The 23,346-nt window shown below is 40.1% G+C and overlaps 1 protein-coding gene across 2 annotated transcripts in view; it reads right to left on the reverse strand.

The window, feature by feature from the left end:
* Window positions 1-23,346, reverse strand: part of znf438 (zinc finger protein 438) — a 121,445-nt gene that overhangs the window by 30,020 nt on the left and 68,079 nt on the right. For both annotated transcript variants that reach the window (XM_020940741.2, XM_055151102.1), the window contains one exon: window positions 17,770-17,840. The gene's annotated coding sequence lies outside the window, so the exon portion shown is untranslated. The remainder of the gene's footprint in view (window positions 1-17,769; window positions 17,841-23,346) is intronic.

The raw sequence follows: 23,346 nt of genomic DNA on the forward strand, positions 1-23,346 counted from the left end.
GTTTGGGTCAGACACACAGAGATTCAGAATATGTTTAAGAGCTTTTGCCACGCCCCCTTTGATTAATAGTTTGGCAGGACCTGACTTTAGTCCAACAAGAATTTCTTCAGTCGACTACAGCTCTCTTTTAGCATTTTAAAAACTCACTTGGACACATTCTAAGCATCGCAATCCAAAATATGAGTGAAATTCAGCATGAGACAACACTAAATTAACGTTGACCTTTCTACTGAATAATACAGAAACGTACGAAATAGAAAAAAATGTCTGTCGTGACAAGCACGTGAGCCCGTTTGCGTGTCAGGATGGCAGGAGTCCACGCAGCAGCATATGGCATTCAGGGCGCGCACAGTAAGTCATCCACTGTCACCTGAGCCAATCAATGCTCGCCACAGATCCATTCTAATTAGGCCGTCCCTGCTCTGCGCTGTGTGTTGTGTGCTGTTTGTTGTGTTGTTCTGCCTGTGTCTGTGTAGAACCAGGATCGATGCTAACTGCTCCGTAAAGCTCCGCACTCCACTGTCACATCCGATGCACATGTTGGATCGGTACGGCAACGCAAAGTCACATCCAATTAAACCTGGACCAGTAATTACTTAATACGAGACGTTGTGGGGAAGATTTAGGTATTATATGAATATCTGCTAAATATATTCTCAAATTTTTCAAAAAACGTTGCACAAAATGGCATAAAAAATCTATCCATGGACATGAAAAAGTTAAATTGGGCGTACACTGTGTGATTTTTGGCCCTTTTTGGGACGATTTATCACTTCTGCGACTGTTTTTAGGATCAGGCCAAGTTTTGGCTTAATCGTGTGTCGTGCTTTGTGTAGTAAACATGGGGTAACGAGAAGCGATTAATACCTCACAACCAGCTCCTGATCGGCAATCGTAGGTCACAAGAATATCAAACCTGTTTAAAATCCAGTCGCTTCTCGTGAGAGTTTCGCACCGGGATCCTGCATCAAGTTGGGTAACCGTGAATAATTGCTGAAACAGGCAGGTTTTAACGTTTTGGAATTTTATGCCAGGTATGCGGGCGGGTCAGGTGAATCAAATGAACGACGAACGGGAGAATAATAATTAAGGCGTGTCCAGGTTGTCCGTCGCCCTGGAAACAAGTGCCATTTCCCGTCTTTTCCTGGAACGTTGGACCAGGCTGAGAGAGTGACTTTAATGTTTTTATTATTTATCACGTGGATTAAACTTTAATATAATCACAGGTGGGTGCGGGTCTCCAAAACTGGACCCGTGCAGGACTCACTGTGTTTCACTCTGTTGAAGTTGTTTGTTTGGTATGAGAACGTGACAATTTCAATACTGAGGAACAGACTCGATACTCAATACTGATTTTGGTAGCATGATGATTATTAAAAACACATTTCTTTAGATAACAGAATGTGATTTTCAACATTAAATGGTAGTAACTGGGTCCGGTCAAGTGGTAACGGAGGGAAACAGAGGCAGATTTTTGACATTCAAATGTCTCTTATTCAGAAACTAGAGGGACTATTGAAATAAGTAAAGTATCAGAATGTAGGAAAGAGTTACACTCCAACAGGGTCAAGTTAAACCTGTGATATTCTTTCAAGTTCAAGACAAAAAATTAAAAAACTCATGTCAGTAACGGAGGGAATGAAATATGCAGCACTTTCTGGGCAATAAATCCAAACAGTGATAACTCTTGGTTCTCACTTCCATATCCTTAACAAACTGGTTTGAATATTTGCTTCATATAGTTTTCTACCATATGGTACAAGATTAGGTTGAAAAACCTCTGACTTTTTGACTCATGAGATTTTTTATTAAGAAAGGTCATGGTAACGGAGGGAAAATTGTGCAAGCAAGTAGAAGGTGCAGGATTTTGCATAATTTATCAGCTTTTTTCTTCTGAAAACTTTAATATTACTTCAAAATGAAAGGAAACTTTCTATAAAATATGTCAGTCCTTCCAAGCAAATTTTTATCATTTTAAAGAATTTTTTTTGGAAAAATCACGTACCTTCATCAACAGTTCAAAGATGGAATAACACAAGATATGATGAAATACATCCATTTATTGACATGATTTGCAGGTCCATGTTTCATACATGGTCTGTTTAAAAAGTATGGAACTTTAGAATCAAAAATGGTACAGAAAAAAGGTCAACAGTTTCATAAACTAGAGTACATATGTATCTGTTCAATACAATTTTATATCAGATGCATTAACTTGAATTTTTGATCTTGCTGTTTACTTCTGCTTGACCGGGCCCAAAAAACAATGGACTCCAGGCACTCCAAAGAAATAGAAAAAGTTAAAAATCGCACAAGGAAAAATGTAGTTAAAGGCCTTTATTTTATTCAAATAAAGGCCAAATAAAGTGCCTGGAGTCCATTGTGTTTTAGTTTTGATCCTTTTTTCAAGAGCACCTCTACCTGCTCCCACTGATTGGAACACCTGCAGTAAACAGCCAGTAGTATTTTGTTTTCTTTTCCCATGTGGTCTTATATGTGTGTAATCCAGGTCCAGGTAGGTTCCATAGTGGTCCATGGACGTATATACACAACACCCCCATGATGTCACTGCAGTTATCCATACGTGTCTATATTTAAAGCGCTCTTAGCACTCTTTCAGTATGGGCGTGGAGGTGCAGGTTAGGCCGGCGGTCAGTGGGATGAAAGCCTGCTCCTCTGCTCTTTGAAGGCAGGATGCTGTAAACCCTGGCAACCTGCGACCTCTGACCCCGCGTCCTACAGGCCATGTGCTCTCGACAGGAAGTGCGCGTCCTCAAATGGAAACGGGAAGGTAATTGGATGACACGCGCGCACGTCAATACAGTTCACGGCGAGGAGGCTTTTAAGACACGAGAAACAAAGAATCTATACATAGAACACCGGTCAAACGGTTAGCACTCTGGCCTCACAGCAAGGACGCAGGGTTGGAAGAACAGATCCAGAAGTCGAGATAAGAAAAGATGAACCTTTATATGTCCTACAGTGTTGTAACGTTATGGTAAGAAAAGAATCTAAAAGGTATGAAAGGCTGATAAACAATGGACAAAAGAGGTTAAAGAGCAGGTATTACACTTCTGTGAGGTATAGCATTTTCAGAATAATAAAAGGTATTAATATGTTTTTTGACGGTGATGCACGTCCGGGTCAATAAGGAAAGAGTTTCATAGGCACATTTTTACCAATTCAGATGGAACCCAGGTCTGATTTAGCCAAGGAGGAGCTACACACCACAGCCACGTGATAAAAACTGTAATACCACACCTTTTTCCTGTTTCTCAATGTACAGCACACAGTTAAAGATCGAATAAATGACAAATACAATGCATCACATAAAGAGATGTAAAAGTGACATTAAGGCTGTGCAATTAATAGGATTTTTAACAATTTCGATTTGTATGTCAAACGATCTCCAAACTCATATTTTGTAGTTGAAGGGTTGAAATAATTTACATGTCGGTGAAAGTGAGGACTGGTGCACAATGACTGTTGTTTTGCGAGGATTCATGTGGCGTGTAATGTGTGTTATGTGGCTCTACGGTTCTGATTATCTCCATAACTTCACAGAGGACTGTATCGCAGCAGGACTCATATCTGTCTCACTATTTAACAGATATTTCTGCCGCTGGACTTATCTTCTCCTCTAAAGCATTTTCTCTGCTGCCACATGTAAACAAACAGAGCAGTGTGACGTCATCAGCCGTGGCTCGGTTCGGTTGTGCAAGTGTGAGTGCAGAACATACAACCCACAGCAATCGTACTTGAGCATGGTACCGTTCTACAGACCTAGTGTAAGTGCGTCCTAAAGCCTAACAAAGTATTTTTTATATAAAGAAGTATATTTGTTATATTTTTTAAAATATAGAGATTGTAAAAAAAACCTGGATCTATAGTTTATTTTGGAGACATTTATGTTTTTTCTATGCCCTTATTTCATATTCAAAGTATATTTTATTCTTTGTATGTTTCATCGCAAAACTACTCTAAAGGTTCATATTTGTAGCCCATATTTATTTTCAGTCTGAAAGTTTTGCATACATTTTCAAGTTTTTTGTTTTTTAGAGGGAAATGCTGAATAAATGCATCATGTAAATAAAAAATAATCATTTGAATAAACGTGATTTCTATATTGACCAAAATAATCGTGACAATGATTTTTTTCCATAATCGAGCAGCTCTAAGTGAAATAAATAATTAAAAAGCAGACAATAAACCAAAGTAGTTCATGTTTAAGTCAGTGCCACAAACCTGAAATGACTGTATATCTTTTTTGTAAATTTCAGAGATCAGAAAAACATTTATTGTTTCCTAAAGTAAACCAAGTCTTTAGGAAGCTAGTCCTATCCAAGATACTGCTGCTGATGGGCTGCTCCATTGGTTGAAGGTAGGGTTGTCAAAAGTACCGAAGATCAGATACAAATCGATAATTAAACTAGTGTCAAAAGCAGACACTCATTAGAAAAAAAATAAAAAAAAAATAAAAATCACATTCACGGGACAGAAATAGAGCCTGGACCACTGAGGCCGCATGGTAATATAAAAGAAAGTACTATGATTTAATGTTGAAAATCACATTCTATTATCATGCTATTGAAATCAGTATTGAGTATCAAGTCCATTCTTTAGTATCGACGTACAAGTTGGAATATTTGTGTGGTGACAGGCCTAGTTGAAGGATGGGTCAAAGAGAAAAGTGACCTTGGTGCTTAGAAGAGGGTTAAACACACATGAACACTCTCACAGATGTCATGGCTGAGGGCTGGAGCAGAGAGGCGAACACGAGCAGCGGAGGTGACAGAGCCGCCTTCCACACCCCCACCCCCACCTCCGCCCCCGTACAGCTGTGAAAGCCCCTCTCACCCTCACGCTCACAAGACCAGCCAGGCCTCTGCACCCCCACCCCCTCCTCCTCCTCCTCACCCTCACGTTCACACGACCAGCCAGGCCTCCATGCCCCAAACCTTTACCTGACCTTTCCCTGCTCTGACATTTGGACCTGGGGAATAGGTCAAACAGCACTAAAGCGTGGAGCTGGAGGAGAGAGCAGGAGCAGGAGGGGTAGGGGCCAGCTGTGGGAGAGGGGCCGGTTGTGGGCAGAGGGTTGGGCTGCAGGGAGGTGATACATGAGAGCGTAATGGCAACATGGACTCCAGCAGGGACGCACGATCCAGCTTTTTCAGTTTGTACATATGCCAAATATGTTATGTAGTTGTTATTATCCCTCAAGTAACTACAGAACAACTTTTTATAAGAAACTCAAATATTATGAGACTAACTCGAACACCTACAACCAGTAAATAGAGGCTTTGCACCGTCATGTGACCCCTATAGCAACGGTACCTACGCCGCCATGACACTGGGCACACTATGTCATTGACTTCAGCAGCATCGGAGAAACATGGGCAGGTTTTGTTGTGTATTTGGTTGTTCTAGACGCTCTGAAAAGGATAAAACGATTCGTTTCTTCACTGTTCCTCTGGAAATGACTCATCAGGATCAAACAAGGGAACTATCGAAAAAAAGACGCAGATTATGGCTAGAGACATAAACCACGAAGAGATTTACCATCAAGACACCTGAAGTTTTATCAAGGTATTTGCTATTTAAATTGTTTCATAGCTTATTTAATGAAAGAAGCACATTTACTTAACCAAAATTTCATAAATTTATCCAGGAAAACCTGCACTAGTTTACGATTCAACAAACCCACACTGGGCTCCTGTGATCAACATGGCACACGAGTCGAAGAGTCTGTGAGCCGAACTTCGAAAGAATCGGCCATGAAAAGATCCTCGCGAACGTTAGAAAGATCCACTCACAAAAATTGATTCATTCTAGAAGACACAGTTGTGGATAAACAAGACAATAAAGAAAACATGGGTCCTATGACGAGTGACATGTTTATATGTGCTGAAAGATACAGTTTCTACTGCCACTCACACTGCAAATGTTTTCTTTTTACATTTTAGTTCAGTAAATGTGCTTCTCTCATTAAATAAACTATGAAACAATTTAAATAGCAAATACCTTGATGAAAGTGACATGAGTCTGTCTTGATGGTACCATTGGAAATCTCTTCGTGGTTTATGTTCTCTAGCCATAATCCACATCTTTTTTCCGATAATTCCCTTGTTTGAGCTCCTGATGAGTCATTTCCAGAGGAACAGTGAAGAAACGAATCGTTTTATCCCTTTCAGAGCGTCTAGAACAACCAAATACACAACAAAACCTGCCCATGTTTCTCCGATGCTGCTGAAGTCAATGACATAGTGTGCCCAGTGTCATGGCGGCGTAGGTACCGTTGCTATAGGGGTCACGTGACGGTGCAAAGCCTCTATAGCAGAGGTGTCAAACTCATTTTGGTCCAGGGGTCGTATCCAACCTACTTTGATCCTAAAGGGGCCGGATCAGAAAACTCATGGCATATAAACCCCAAAAACAGCAATAAGTTAAAATATTTGTGCAGAGAAATGCAAATCTATTTCAGAAATCTTTTTTAATTAATGAACTCTTTCTTTTACAAAATATTATAATATTATGAAAAAAAATGCAATTTCAACACAATGTTTTCAACACATGAACTTGAATGCAAACAGGAATAAGTCCATTTTTCTTGGAAAATCCTGCACTCAGCTCCACTTTTCTCCTGTTAGACATTTTGCTGATGAGGGTGTCACAGTCAACAGTCAAAACAATCATCTTTTAAGAGCATTTGGAAAGAGACAAGTCTTCATTTGTGCTGCTCTGGTGGGAGGGGCCACGTACAGAGACATGAGAGACACAGCTATGATAAGCGGAACAGAAAATTACCAATATTTTAATAGAAAATATGATTAAAATATTTTAGTAGAAAATCAGCCGAGGGCCAGATTAAAGGTCTTGGAGGACCGGATCTGGCCCCCGGGCCTTATGTTTGACACCTGTGCTCTATAGTCTTATTACACCAATTTATATACCAGGATATCAGCAGAACCAGCTTTTGGGAGCCAATACCTGATCCAGATACCCGATCCAGCATTTTTTTATGGATCAATACTGTGATTCAATACCAGTATGGGTATCGGTGCATCCTCTGACCTCAGCGGTGATGGGCGCTCTGCTCCTCAGCCTGTCATGATTGGTTAGGCTGGGCGTGTTTGTTCAGTGTGATTCAAAAGCCACTCATCTGGGCTCCTCTGGCACAGGCTCCGGAGCAGAGCACAGTCACTTGTGCTGGGAGGAAGTGTGACGAGAGAGAAACAGCAAGTGGCCTGAACTCACGTCTGCATTTTTACAGTGTCGGCGATGAAGGCAGGATGTGTCACCATCTTTTATCCTTACATAGAATATCAAGTAAACCGCACAGTGTTGTCATAATACTCAAATTTCAAACTTGATTTCGATACAAAGGAATAAATACACTCAAGCGCATTTTCTATATCAAACCATTAGTCAATTTTGTTATATTCACTGCCATTTGAATTTTGTAGCAGCATTCTAATGTAGGACAGTGTCAATAAATGTTAAAATATTTTTACTTAAGGAAAACTGACTCTTGTGAGCTTTAAGCCATGTTAGAATGTTGTTACCTCATCAAAAACATACTTTTGTTGTGTTTTGTTTCATTCACACATGTAAGGAAACAAAACACAACAATGAGTAATGCTGCACTATTAGTCTGTCTACAACTCCAAAGCTCAAAAAGTTCTGTTCCATCCATGTAGCCATGGTTTTCAGGTTACATTTTGTTTAGCAGAGATTCTAGGGGTGAAATTATCCAAATGATTCTAGTGAAGGTGTGTGGCAGGGGTGTCCAAACTTCTTTCATCAAGGAGCCACATATCTAAACACAGATGAAGCAGAGGGCTGATCGAGGGCTGTAGACTGGAGCTCAGTACAGAGAATAATTGAAATATGTGCATGTTTAACACGTTAAAATGAGCCATCAGTCTTTATTCATGCTAAGATCCTCAAAACCACACACTAAATATTACATATGAGCTTTATCAAGGCAGATTTTCATTAAACTTGCAGTAAAAAATTAAATTTTAATTGATGCAAGGTAATTTGGGTCAATTCACCTGGAAGCCTGAGGGACAAGAAAAATTTGTCTGAGGGCCACATTTGGCCCACGGGCCATAGTTTGGACATGCCTGATGTATGGAGTTAAAAACAGAGTGAGGCAGTTCCTGGATCACCACATGACATCATAAGGTGGAACAAGGTATAGTGTTTTCTGTTTGAGAGGAATATTCAGACTAAATATGTAGGATTTGTGTGATCCAGGTCTGTTTTTGAAGAGGAAACAACATTATAAACATAGATCAGAAAACATAACATGGCCCTTGAAGTGATTTAAAAGCACAATGCAGCTTTGCCTGATATGTGCCATAACCTGTGCATTTCAGAAGAGTAACATACACAGCTCCATGTCTCCTCCAGCACGAGTGGCGTGGTATAAAGGCAGGAAATGTAACCTGGTCAAATGAAAGGCAGGGCGGCGCGGTAATGAGCGAGTCCACGTTCAGTCACAGGCTCAGAGGAGCAGGCTGTGAGGTGAGCCATCAGAGCGCTCTCTAAGCTCAGGTTAATTGGTGTATATTACAGAGATGGGCAGTGCAGGGGGACAGGGCAGAGCGGAGTGCCAGGTACTGCAATTATGTGTGCTAAAACACTCACGGCAGCACAGCCCCTGCCACTCTGTGCTCTTCAGCTCACCGGTCTGCTCAGAGCTGCCGGGAAATTAAGGTGATGGGGCGACCTGGTGACAACTCCTCAAAACACAAGTAAACAAAAGCAGTTAATTGGAGTTAAGTGTTTAAGCTTCAGCCTGTCACTATAGAACATTTAGATGGATATGACTAAGAAAAGTCAAACCGATGTAGACGTATAATTAGCAATTTGCAAAGACATTTCAAAGCTTTTACCCATGTTCTAGTTGTTTCCCTTCAGTTGTATGTAATGATTCGTGCATGTGTGAGGGATCTCTATTCTCCTTCTCTTGAGACGTCATTGTTCCTCTTGTATAAAGCTGAGATTTTAGATTTTATTACTCATTTTTCCATTTTATTTTGATTTACATTTATATAATTATGTCTTATATGACGTGTCTCTTTTTGCTACTTATTTAAACTTTACTATTACCTTTTATATTTTTTCTCTTTGTCATTATATTATATTGTGATGTGTGAGTTACTGGGTCCAAATCATTTCCCTTGTGCATCAATAAAGTTTCTAAGTCTACGTCAAAGGCTGAATGCCATTACACCCCTTGGCTCTGCTACTTTCCTCTACCTCTCTGTTTTGCACGTTCACGTGTAGGGGTGGGGATGTCCTAGTTACTGTTATGGCAGAGGGGTAGAGGAAAGTGATAGGGCTATATACCCTCCAAACGAAGATTTTTCAGAGGCACACTCCAAACGGAGGGGTATGAGCAATTTCCCAGATTGCCTTGCGAATCAGTGGCAAGATGGCTGCTGACACGACCACAGAGACCAAAGAAGTTCACAAGTTGTAGATGGCATGTTGGATTTCTGGCAAAAGCTCGTCGCTTACGTTCGTCTGCTTATGTAAAAGTTGGTGGAGACGACTGATGACGTATGTGATTGTTGAAGAGTGTCCCAATTCGTACAGGTTTACTTTCAACCCCTACCCCCTGTTGCTCAGGTTCAAGGGGCAAGGGGAAGGGTTAGAAAGAAGAAATTAGATTGGCCCTGAGAAAGTTCCAATCTACCCCGGTACTCGCCCACTGTGATGTTTTACTCAAATTTTATTTTCTGAATCGGTGATCCAAGTAGGATTAGGCAGCGCTGCCATTTTGTACAAATAAAAGAAATATATATATAAATTTTAATCTCACTCGAGGGGAGGACAGCATGTGTCACATTGACGCTGACGTTTACAGTTATTTTTCTAATATGGAAGTCAGCTGACTTGTTTCTTTCACCATGAATTTATGAGAAGCACTAAAGGACTGGTGACCAATGAGCTCCTTTGTCTCACCATGTAAAACTTACCTACAACCTTGATTTATTTTACATTGTATTGTGTCATTGTAGAGAGCCACCCAACCCAATATTTGTTCAACTTAAAGTGTTGAAAATGCAGGATAGTGTTGACTTAAGTGTCCTCAAAATCATGTATAAAGCAAAGTGCAGAGTGTCACGTGTAAACATTCAAAGAGTGAGATGAGAACAAACCACTACAATTTAAAAGAAACCTACATGTTTAAAAAAAAAAAAAACTGATTCAGAACCAAGGTTATGGAGCGAAGCATCACAGTGAAAGGAGTTCACTTATGGAACAGTCTTGACAAAGAAATAAAAGAATCAAGTACAATGAATGACATTTAAAAAATACATAAAATCGAATGCAGTGTGTTTGTATGAAAAAGAAAACAAAGTTGTTGTGTATAAAAGTGAAGATTTCTGTTTGCAACTGATCAGTAATTGTGCCTGAACTGATTTGAAATGTTTAGTGACCATCAGTGTTGATGTTTTGTCTTGAAAAGGGGAAAGGGGGGCAGATAACATAAGATTTCTCTTCTTTCTGCTCCTTTTCATTCATTTCTTGTGTGTCTGATGTTGTGACACTGTCGATGTCTTTTTATACTTTATGAATGAAATAAATGAACAAATACAAATGTGTCACTGAAACAAAACACTGACAGTCACTAGGTAAATCCAACACTTTCTTTGACCATACTTGAGTGAACTAAACCTGAAATCACTTTACAAAACTACACCTTAAAAATCAAATACTGTCAAGGTCAAAAAGTTTCAAAACGCTAACAGAAGAATCTATGTCACGTCACGATTCTCCGTTCGAGTTAACGCATTTTCTTCATGTTTATTTAAGCACAGATCAGCCTCCTCATCCTCCCATCCAAACACTGTCAGGGAAACTGAGGAAGCACCTGCCCCTTCATCATCTCCTCTCACGGGGGAACTGTAATGGGCCTCAGACGGAAACGAGACAAGGCGACGGATGGAAGGATGGATGGAGGGAGCGATGGAGGGAGGGAGGGAGATGCCTTCTTGCTAATTTTAGTGTGTTAGATGAAACGCTGGAGGAGGCGGGTAACTTCTCCCTGACTTGGCGCCTCTCGTTACCCCCCGTGTCAGAGCCATCTCGCCGTCTCCTGGTGCTTTGATACCCCCAATCAGCCCGGCCTTTCTTCCTCGCGCTGGTACCTGGGTAAATAAACAGCGTAGCGTGCGGATGCTAATTAGCGCGGGGTTCAGGGACGTGACGGGCCCGGAGAGGAGAGCGCAGGCAGGGAGGAGAGGAGGAGACGAGGAAGAGGTGGAGAGGAAGAGGTGGAGGAGGTACACGCTCACCCAAGGGTACCTCGCGCACGCAAACACGAAGGACGGCGAGCAGAGCAGCAGGAGATCCAGCTCAGGAGCTTTGAACACAAGTGAAAGCAGGTGACGCTTCAGACACGACAAACTTCAGTGAGGATCAAAAATGTACTCAAGGAAAAGTACAGGTACTAGGAATGCAACCAGCCAGCTTTTTCAGATCCCAGGCCAACTTTGATAATTTGACTTTAAAGCTGCACTGTGTTATCTGTTATTGATTTGCCTGAGATGTTCTACAGGATGAGATTAAACCAGGGGTGTCAAACATACGGCCCAGGGGCCAGATCCGGCACTCCAAGACCTTTAATCTGGCCCTCAGCTGATTTTCTACTAAACTATTTGAATTATATTTTCTATTAAAATATTGGTAATTTTGGGCAGTGTTTAGCATATCAGTGTCTCTGTACGTGGCCCCTCCCACCAGAGCAGCACAAATGAAGACTTGTCTCTTTCCAAACGCTCTTAAAGGACGATCGTTTTGACTGTTGACCGTGACACCCTCATCAGAAAAATGTCCAACATGAGAAAAGTGGAGCCGAGTGCAGGATTTTACAAGAAAAATGGACTTATTTCTATTTACATATAAGTTCATGTTAAAACATTGTGTTGAAATTGTATTTTCTTAAAGTTTCAGGTTGTTCATAATATTATAATATTCTGTAAAAGAAAGAGTTCATCAATTAAAAAATATTTCTGTAATAGATTTGTGTTTCTCTGCACAAATATTTGACCTTATTGCTGGTTTTGGAATTCATATGACATGAGTTTTCTGATCCGGCCCCTTTGAGATCAAAATAGGTTGGATATGGCCCCTTGGATTAAACAAATATACATACTGCATTTATTCAATTATAGGAGTTTTACTTCTCAGAACTTCCACAGAAGCATGCATTATCACTGAGAACGGGCCCACTTCACCACAGATCTGACCTGTAACTTGACCTGCTGATGTAGCTGCTTGTATCTCCATAGAGATATTTCAACTAAATGATAATATAATTTACACTAGTCAAGTAGGTGGTGGACTGTTCACCAGAAAAGTTACTGAGTGCACCTTTAAAGATCTGCTGAAACCCAATATCGACAAATACCAGAGCAGAGACTGAAAACAGTTTTTCCTTTAAACAGAAATAAAACTGATCCAGATGTGTTATGGAGCTGTTAATTATCCTGTGAATAACCACAGAACAACTTTGTATGAAGCAAAATTCAGACATTGTAACATTATAAAAATATAGATAAAATAAACATTGACTGAGAGGGTGTGTCCACACTTCTGATGGGCAGAGTACATACTCAAGTATTATAAAGTGACTGTAGTAAAGGTGACTGTCTAAACATGCTTCTGCTCTGTTAAAGAACACTGTAGATCAGACCTGGGCGTTGTGCAGCTCCAGGTCACATACGGTCCTTTTCCCTTTAAGCTCATTTTAAATTACAAAATAAACATATTATAATTTTATCTCACACACGGACGAAAGCTGCACTGCTTTTATTTTAGAAGTGTTCTGGAAGTCACTATATAAATCTAGTACTTTATTTGACCATATTTAAGTGAGAACTAAATCTGAAATCACACCACAAAACAACACCTTGAAAATCAAATACTGTCAACATCAAAATGTTTCAAAACACTAACAGACCAATCTATGTCATGTCACGATTCACCGTTCAAGTTAACGTCGTTAACGACTCAAGTGACATTTCTTTTATTTTAGAAGTGTTTTGTTTTTTTAATGATTTTTTTTATAAAGAAACCTAATTTTTTCATTGCTTAGTTATAACATAAGTTATGAGTCTGACCAACTTATCAAAACAATGTTATTTACTGCTTTCTAGAATGGAATATAATTAATATTATCCACAATATTTTCTGTTTCTCATGTGGCGTCATGGAAAACATAATTACCCAGCCCTGGTGTAGAGGATCTGTGTATTTACTGAAACTCTCATTAAGAGACACGAGGTTTGTTTAAACACTGTTCTTTGTTATGAGACTTTATGCAAATGCCACTGCTGCCTGTAGGAACTAAATAACATAGTTTATACTTCCAATTTATCTTTAAAATCTTACATTTGTTTACATTTTAAGATGCTGTGTCTACAGGAAGAAATCCCAAAACACATTTTACCAGAGGTAAGTCAAACTGCCCCAACCACATGAACTGAGTCAGGAAGGGCATCTGGACTAAAGCATGGAAACCCCACTGAAGTTCAACGGCTTCAGACAAATATTTAGAACTTATGTTCGGGCTCAGGTCTGACTTGGACACATGAGCGCATCTGCTGTTTCCAGTCACCTTTTTACTTTTCTACTGGATTCACAGAGCAGTTCTGTGGACTGGATGTCATTATTTGTGGAAGACAATTTCTATGGATGAGATACTGTACTTTAAAATGACCATTTTTTGAGAGGTGAGGAATAAAGTCTTATCATTATTTTTGCTGTATCCTGAGTTTGTATCTTGTGTTTCTGTGTCTGTTAGAGGAACACAAACAATATCCTCTGTGTGTCATTAGGTCTGTGGAAATAGTGTGATTTTAATTGTGTCGGGTTTGAACACAAATATATTAATGCTTGTCGGGCTTTGGTTGGATACGATCACTGCTCTGTCAGACGCAGGCTTGGCTCAGACAGAAACATTCAGCCCGACTCACACTCTCATTTTTACCACTGAGGATGATTCACAGAGACGAGCAAAGGCTCCAAAACAACATTCAACTGAGGAACAATGTTGCCCTCCCGAAAGCAAGAGAAAGTGAAAGTGGCTGCAAGTCAACCTTCAGACGATGACAGCAGGTCTGGAGAAGATCTACAAGTTACTTTATGGACATTCCTTCTCCATAAGAGTCAGAAATAATCTGGAACACGACTCACTCAACACTCAGGAGAGCTCCTCATGACGACAGGAGCAGATCAAACAGACAGGGACCAAAACACAAGAACATGCAGTCAGTAAAAACAGGTCAGAAGAGCGTGCAGCCTGTGGGAGCTCACCAGAGAAGGTCCTATCAGGGACACATGTGATGAAGAGGAGGAGGTCAGGGCTACAGACAAAGAACAAACTAAAACCAACACAAACACACTCCACAACGAGCTGTCATATAAAAGCCAAGGGATCGATGTACCAAAAAGCTGACCACTGGAACTGTCCACTGCCAAAGTAACCAGTTGGTAACATGAGGCAGGGGTCGAAATGCAATTAGGGGCCAAAATAAATCTTAAAGACGTCATGCACTGGAAAAATAATATTGAAGTTTAAAAGATGCCTTAAATTAAGAATTTGATCTTGATTTGAGTCCATTTTGATTTCCACATAGATTGAACTTCTTGAACTTTTCCTTGACTGCTCAAATAACATTTTATTTAATATTCCTAATTCAAGCAACTTTCATTTATTTCAGTGTCGTGAATAACAAATCATTTTAAATAAGACCAGCAATTCTCCCTTCAGGCTGAGGTACGGGTCACACTTGTACAGCTTCAGCTCTCTCTGTTGTAGACCTGTTTTACAACTAATGTAACGCCTCAATTTTGGTTTTATTTACACATTTAAATGTGTCTCTTCCTTGTGTAAACTGCTCCACTGCTGTGAATCCCCCAGGAGTCACTGTGTGCTGCATTCTAAATAATAGACCTGAGCTGAGCAAAAGCAAATGAGTTTTTACAGCACATGCAGAGAGCGGCTCGAGTTTAAGTGTGACGGAGAAAATCAATTATTGAGGGTTGAAAAAGTTGTCCCTAAGCTCCACCTACTCTTTTAGTGGGACTGGACATTGCTGATCAATATATACAAGTCTTTGTTTTACAAAAGGATGATTGCAGTGTTGCAAAGGAAAAGTACAAAAAGAGAAGTGTCAGAAAGTACATGTGGGTCCGGTCAAGTGGTAACGGAGGGAAACAGGGGCAGATTTTTGACATTCAAATGTCTCTTATTCAGAAACTAGAGACACTATTGAAATAAGTAAAGTATCAGAATGTAGGAAAGAGTTACACTCCAACAGGGTCAAGTTAAACCTGTGATATTCTTTCAAGTTCAAGACAAAAAATGTAAAAACTCATGTCGGTAACGGAGGGAATGAAATATGCAGCACTTTTTGGGCAATAAATCCAAACAGTGATAACTCTTGGTTCTCACTTCCATATCCTTAACAAACTGGTTTGAATATTTGCTTCATATAGTTTTCTACCATATGGTACAAGATTAGGTTGAAAAACCTCTTACTTTTTGACTCATGAGATTTTTTATTAAGAAAGGTCATGGTAACGGAGGGAAAAGTAACGGAGGGAAAATTGTTCAAACAAGTAGAAGGTGCAGGATTTTACATCATTGTTGTTTTTTTCTTTTGAAAACTTTAATATTACTTCAAAATGAAAGGAAACTATTTCTATAAAATATGTCAGTCCTTCCAAGCTAATTTTTATCATTTTAAATAATTTTTTTTTGAAAAATCCTGTCCCTTCATCAACAGTTCAAAGATGGAATAACAAGATATGATGAAATACAAACATTTATTGACATGATTTGCAGGTCTTTGAAATTTGGGAAATAATTTTTGTTCCATGTTTCATACATGGTCTGTTTAAAACATATGGAACTTTAGAACCAAAAATGGTACAGAAAAAAGGTCAACAGTTTCATAAACTAGAGTACATATGTATCTGTTCAATACATTTTTATATCAGATGCATTAACTTGAATTTTAGAGGACAAATTTCACAACAGTGTAGCTAACAATTGTATTTAAGAGTACAATCAAGATCTTGTCTGGTTTTCTCTCGTTACATAATGTTTGTGTAGTTTAAACTTGTACTTTCTGGTTGTGGACAGCAGATATGACCTGTGTAAGGATAACTCCATAACAATTACCTGTCAATCATACTTGACCTGTAACCTTTAATACACTTAAAGGGCCTAAGCTCATCTGATTTACAATTTCGAATCTCGCTCTCAACATAAACATCATTGGTTGAGCTTCAAATCCACCGACCAACAGGTTGGCTGGTGTGAATCCAGCTCCCACACATGAATGTTGTCGTTGTGTCCTTTGGCAAGACCCTTAACGCACTTTGCCCCCAGTGTCTGCGTACACTGGTGTGTGAGTGTGTGTGTGAATGGTTAAGTGGTTCCTTAATGTAAAGTGCTTTGAGCCTTGAAGTTGGAAAAGCGCTACAGAAAAATGTGACCATTTACAGTGTTAAGTGTCTCTTTAGAAGAATTACAGTTTTGTGTATTGATGACGCGGGGGGCGGGGGGGCGGGGGGCGGGGTGTCTTTTGTACAGCTCAGTGCCAACGACTGTAATTTAAAACTTTTCCATTTTTTTTCACAAACTATAACAAATATTTACACAGGTACTATTCCTGTGCATATTGTCAAACCATTAGCCAGAATTTGAAAAACTCTGAGGATTTAAATTGTGTTGTCAACTCAGATTGTGAGAATATATAACAATACAGGAGAAGTTTAGGAAAAATTGTACTAGGAACTAGAATTGTCAAAAGTATTGAACATCAGATACTAATCGATACTAAAATTAATATCAAAACTAGATTTGAACAGGTTTCAGAATGATGTTGAGCTGCATCAGAACAAGTAGAAGAGCACATAGACCAGTATACACACATGGACACTATGAACCTACTGCACCACTGATGATCACACACATATAAAACACATGGGAATAGAAAAGAAAATACTACCATTAAATGCTGAAAATCACATTCTATTGTTATTAATTATTATTATTTTATCAATGTAGTATTTGAATCAGTATTGAAAATCAAGTCTGTTCCGTAGTATCAAAAAATCAAGTTTGAATATTACAAGGCCACAAGGAACTCCAAATATTTCAACATCTAATCCGCATCCCATCCTTAAATCTGACCTGCTGCCCCACTTTGACACATGTCAGCCCGGAGCCTCCTGTACGCCCTACATGTCAAACAGCGCACGTAAACACCATCTTTAAGGTTATCCGGAGATGTGTGCCGATTAAACCTCTGTATATGATCCTGGATTAGGCCTGGATTGGTGCTGGATTGGTGCTGGATTGGTGCTGACAGGTGCACAGGAGACCCTCACCAGCACCGGGACCGGCCTAATCTCTTAATCTCACGCTTAAATCTTACAGACAAGGTAGCGAACCAGATGAGATGATACGGAGGAGACAGGGCTGGCGCGATGATGGTTCCACAGATGAGCTATTTTTATAATGAGGTCAATGGACGCCGGGGGATTTGGCCCTCCTGGGATCTGCACCGATGTAGCGCTCCGATATGCTGGCTCCACCGACAGCCAGATCAGGGATTGGAAGGATTGGGCACAGGAGCGGTTGGATTGGTGAAGCGCTTGTTGTTTAGGCCAAAGTGGTGTATGTAAAAGATGAGAAGGAGGAGGAAGGAGTGAGAGGAAGAAGGAGGGGTTTACCGTTTGGATGACTCTTAGCTGCTCCAGGGCTCCTCCTCGGTCGGTGCGGTCCTGTCCCGTCCACGCTCCCCCTGCAACACACACACATTCAGATGAGCAAGGTGAACTAAAGTAACTACTGCGGATGGACATGATTAGTCAACTAATCCATGTTTGATCATTAAGAATTTCATCGATTACACTCATTACCTCCGCCAAGGAGGTTATGTTTTTGCCGGCGTTTGTCTGTTTGTTTGTTTGTTTGTTTGTTTGTCTGTTAGCAACATAACTCAAAAAGTTATGGACCGATTTTGATGAAATTTTCAGGATTTGTTGGAAATGTGTAAAGGAAGAACTGATTTCATTTTGGGGGTGATCTGGAAGAAATCCTGGATTCTGGATCACTTTGAAATTTTAGTTAACATTGTGGTAAATGGGGCCAAAAATTTTGTTTCTCAATATCTTGGTTAATTATTGACCAAACCCCATGAAATTTGACTCAGGGATGGACAATGGGATCATCTTTCATATTCCAAAGGCTGATCCGGATCTGATCCAGAAGACTGATTTTATCGCAATTTATATAAAAAAAGGGGGTAGTCCTTGGCGGAGGTCTGCGCTCTCTGACTGCTTTTCTAGTTTCTAATCCACAAACCGAATGTAGGATTCTGTACGTAGATATGAAGCTACGTCTGACACAAACACTGGAATTGCGGCCTCATAGTCCCATGTTTGGGCTCTGGCTCCTTGGAGACACTGTACCTCTCAGTGAGTGTGTTTACATGCACATCTGTATCCTGGTTTCGTCATGGTGCATGTAAATGCAGTATCCCGGTTACTACAACATAAAGAGCTGCCCTAAACCTGCACACGTACGATCTTTGAAAACATCGTGACACACACAGAACAGACTCACCATCATCATCAACATCCCTCTGTCACAGAGAGAACACTCATATTCCACTGAGTCGGGTCCTTTAGTCCGACAGAAGCTGAACTGCATCAGCCACAAGAGCATTGTTTTTTTTTCTTTGCTTAGTTTATGCAAATTAGTTTCATTTCTACTTGTGCAAAGCTGCATTAAACACATAAACACATTCTAATGTCAAACGGGCTGATGTGGCTCTAGAGTGGTGATGTATGTTGTAAAGTTGAGTTTATTTATGCAAATTAGTAATAGTACTAATAATGATGATACTTATTATATAAAAATGAAAATCGATCGATCGTTCTACCGCATACGGACTGAACCAGGACTGAATCACGACTAAATCAGGACTAAACCATTTTCAGCCCTGGTTTGGTCCCGGTCTCAGTCCCGGTCTCAGTCCCGGTCTCAGTCCCGGTCTCAGTCCCGGTCTCAGTCCCGGTCTCAGTCCCGGTCTCAGTCCCGGTCTCAGTCCCGGTCTGGTCCAGTCCCGGTCTGTATGCAGTGCAAAAGTCCGGCATCGCAGTTTAAGTTTTCTGTTTTTTCCATTATTCATTTAAACACATAATCGAAAACTGAAAAAACAAATCGTTATCAATTTTTTCATTTTGGTTTTGGAGACAAATAATGAAGAAACCAGTTGTTTTTTCGTTTTCTTACTTTTGGTTTTATATTGAAAAACGAATGATACACGGACTTTACATGATCATGGTGTGGGTTTCTTTTGGGTTTTTTTTTTTGCTATTTTGTCCATCAGAAAATCCTGTTCATAATATAGAGCCTGGCTCCAGATTCACTCCTGTAACTGTGAGCATCAGGAGCTGAAGGCTACTTTTTTATACAGTATGTTTCTTACTGAAGACATCAAAACTATGAATGAATGTGCAACCAAAGCTGCACACAGGCTTAGGAAGTGTGCAGTTATTAATAGAATATAAGACAGTGAAAAGCCTGTACAGAGTGACTTAAAGATCCTGTTGTTGCATCACTCGTGGTCAGACTTGGCCTCATATTTATTTCTGTTCTCTGGTGGATGTTTGTGTGCCGCTTATGTTGTTGTGTTGTTCTGTCTTTGTGTTGGAGCATGTGATCCTCTGCCCCAAGACAAATTTCTCCCATGGGAGACAATAAAACTTATCTGCAATGTAGTAAACACAAAATCAACTCAAAATAACTCAAAACTTGTTTCAGATTTTTTTAAAAATAAAACAGTCGCCCTTTGTTCTGACCCTGGTTTGCACTTCTGGAATTTCTTAACCGTGACCCAAACCACTTCAGAAGACTTCATCATGAGTGAGAGAAGGCCAAGGGTTTGCAGTGCTGTGGACAAACCAAAGGGTGGATCTGAACAGAAAATAAAATATATCAAAAATATTTTTATGTGTTATTTCACTGTTTTCTTTGCTACATCATTCTGTACAGTTTGCTTCATGTATCTGATGTTACGTGTGTATATAAAATGTAAAAAGTAATAAAAAACAACACTGAACAAGAGGGTATGTTTAAACTTGGCTGAAGTGTATCACATAAAGTACAATTCCCTCTGCTCTCCTCTGGACTATATGGTTGTACATTACATAAGTACAATTTCACATCAATTAAAATATTACCAAAGCACACGTTTGCTTAGTATTGATTTGCTACAAGAATGCATTTGGAGTTGCTTTTTGAAGCTCTAAGCACCATTTTGTTCTTTGACATTTCAAACTATGCAGGAATGGATTCATTTTCAACAGAACAGAACGAGTGCACTCCAGTGCAATGGTACATTTGAGTGCAGCACTTCCTGTTCTTGTCTGTTCAAACTTTTTGGACAAACTGCCACCTACAACTTGAAATCAGTCAAAAAAATATCAAATTTAAACAAACTTTCTCCAGCCTCACTTTGCAGGCTTAAGTTTAAAAAGTGTCCTAGAAATCACCATCAATTTGCTCCTTTTATCAAACTCTACATCTATTTACAATCTACACAACATTTTAAACTCATTACATTTTAGCTGACACAAAAAAAAATGTGCCAGAGCCGAGTCTGAGGTGCTGTGGCTGTGTCTCATTTCTCTTTCCTTACTTCCTCAATCAATCAATCAAATGTGTCAGTTGCGTCCCAAAGAAAACCACGGAATAAAGGAGTAAACCCGAGGGAGGCTTCAGGAGCAGACACCAGGGAAAAGAAGCAAACTATACTGGTCTCAGTGAGGAGTTTAGATCCTCTCTCCTCCCTCTGTCTCCTCTGTGGGCGGAGCTTCCTCACACATTTCCAGCAGAATCGAGGAGAGGAGTCAAGGAGAAGGAAGCGAGGAAAGAGAAATGAGACGCGGCCAGTGTGTGAACACTCCGGAGCAGCACTAAGTCCAGCCTCACTCCTCCTCGCTCCTCCTCACTTCTCCTTGCTCCTCCTCCTTGCTCCTCCTTCTCTCCTCCTCACTCCTCCTCACTCCTCCTCCTCGCTCCTCCTCCTCCTCGCTCCTCCTCACTTCTCCTTGCTCCTCCTCCTTGCTCCTCCTTCTCTCCTCCTCACTCCTCCTCCTCGCTCCTCCTCCTCGCTCCTCCTCACTTCTCCTTGCTCCTCCTTCTCTCCTCCTCACTCCTCTTCGCTCCTCTTCCTCGCTCCTCCTCGCTCCTCCTTTAAAGGTGAGGGTGCATCATGTGACCTGTCTGCTGACACGCTGAACACAGAGGGGCGTGATGTGTGTGTGCTACAGACCCTCTCTGCGCTTGGACACACACACACACGGACACACACACGCTGGGTTTACACGTCACGAGGGGACTTCACATTGACTTCCATTCATTTCTTGGAGGCTGATCCCAACTTAACCTAAACACCTAAAACCTTGACCTACTTTAACCCAGATCTAGAGATGGGACAAAAGACTAAAGACTAGAGACTTTCAGATCCATGAGGACAAGATTAGATTTTGACAAAATGTATTCACAATTTGTTCTCTTCACAATTTGTTATTTTTTTATTTTTTTTTTATTAATCTTCTCATATTATTTTGTATTTATTGCCGCATTCTACTTTTGTAACAGTTGCCACTTTTATCCGAGAGCCTTAATTCTGAATAAAATTTATTTCCACTTTAAAAAGACCATGTAAACACTTAATTATTAATGAAAATGATTATTCGGAATTTAACTTAATTCCAAAGTAAGTGGGTGGTTTATACAAATTTCAAAGCTGAAAAAATGAATTCCTGGATCATGTAAATGTTTATTCTTCTTAAAAATAATTGCGGTCGTTCAGTGCATGCTCTTTGGGTCGCCCTTCTAACATGATGATGGCTCCACCAATTGTCGCTTCAGACTTTGATCCACGTCTCTTTGGATTTGTGAGCGGGATGTGGGAGTGGGCTGAGGTAGAGCAGCCTCACACTCACTTTGTCTTCTTCCTCCTTCTCTGACACTCTTCCCTTCTCCTCCTCAGCTGACAGACGTAAAGAGTGATGAGACAATTCTCCAGCTGCTGTGCAATTATTATCAGAACCACTGCAGGAAAAGTTTGGATCATGTTTGTGTCCGTGACGTAACGACAAACCAAGATGAGAGAAAAGCCGGTAGCTGCTGAAGTGTGTGTTTTCTTCCAGTCGATATGTTGTATAAACATGTTGGTGTCTCTGTCCAATCAGAACCTTCCTTAACCCCAGGCTTTCAGCAGAATTAAATAAAGGCGATTTAACACAATTTTCTACGTAAACCTCAATTTGGAATTTTTATTTTTTTGGAAACTCGAAGGAGAATAGTTTCATTCCAAACTAGTTAATTCCGAACAATTCATTGGGAATAAAAAAACATCATGTAAATGTGGTCTACGACTCTTCCACAGATGTAATTGACATTACACAAGGGATGGGCTGGGAAAATTGAAGCTCATAGATAATAAAGATTTGTAGTGTCAAATCGTAACACACTGAGAGATTGGAACAGCAACAGCTAACCATAAAAGTTAGTACATGCAAAAACGATTTCTATTACCATGTATGTAAATGTCACTTGTAAATCTCATGTGGGACATTGTCTAAACAAGTGGGACGAGGGACAGGGGTCCAAAAGGGTGCACAGGACCAGAAGAGGGACACAATCTTGGCACTTCTTCTCAAGAGATCTTGTCCCTATGCACATCTGAACCCTAAATCATCTCGTTGATCCAATAATAAAGACATTACATTAGGTCTGGAACATTAGTCACAGTCAAATTGAAATTTTTGAGTGGATCAATCAGCAAATGGAAAAGGCTGCAGTTTTTGAAGTGTCATTATTTCCTCCACAAGCAACAAAATCTCCGGTTATTCTGCAGAAAAACAAAACAAAACTGTATCTTAGATCAGTAGTTTGTCTGTTCAGATTTCAGACTTTTTGTAAATCTAATCTCAATCACAGTCAGTGTCATTTTCTTAAGACACTTGTGATTTGGTCCAGAATTGAGCTCATTTAAGTTGATGTAGACTTTGTTCTGTTTGGTCTAGTCCAGGTTTAGTTGTAGGTTTGGTCCCAATTCTGATGACTTTGGAAGTGTATATGCACCTTCTGTCCTCTACGATTTTGTCACATTCATCCTAAATCATATCTCAGTTTAAAGAAGGGGTATTACACAATATTCTACTTTTTAGAGCCTTCTACAATGTTATAACCCTTTTCTCTCATCAAAAACATGCCTGAAGGGGATTTAC

This window comes from Boleophthalmus pectinirostris, unplaced genomic scaffold (genome assembly GCF_026225935.1).
Source record: "Boleophthalmus pectinirostris isolate CB_2022bp ecotype Guang Dong unplaced genomic scaffold, ASM2622593v1 HiC_scaffold_15, whole genome shotgun sequence".
Taxonomy (NCBI): domain Eukaryota; kingdom Metazoa; phylum Chordata; class Actinopteri; order Gobiiformes; family Gobiidae; genus Boleophthalmus; species Boleophthalmus pectinirostris.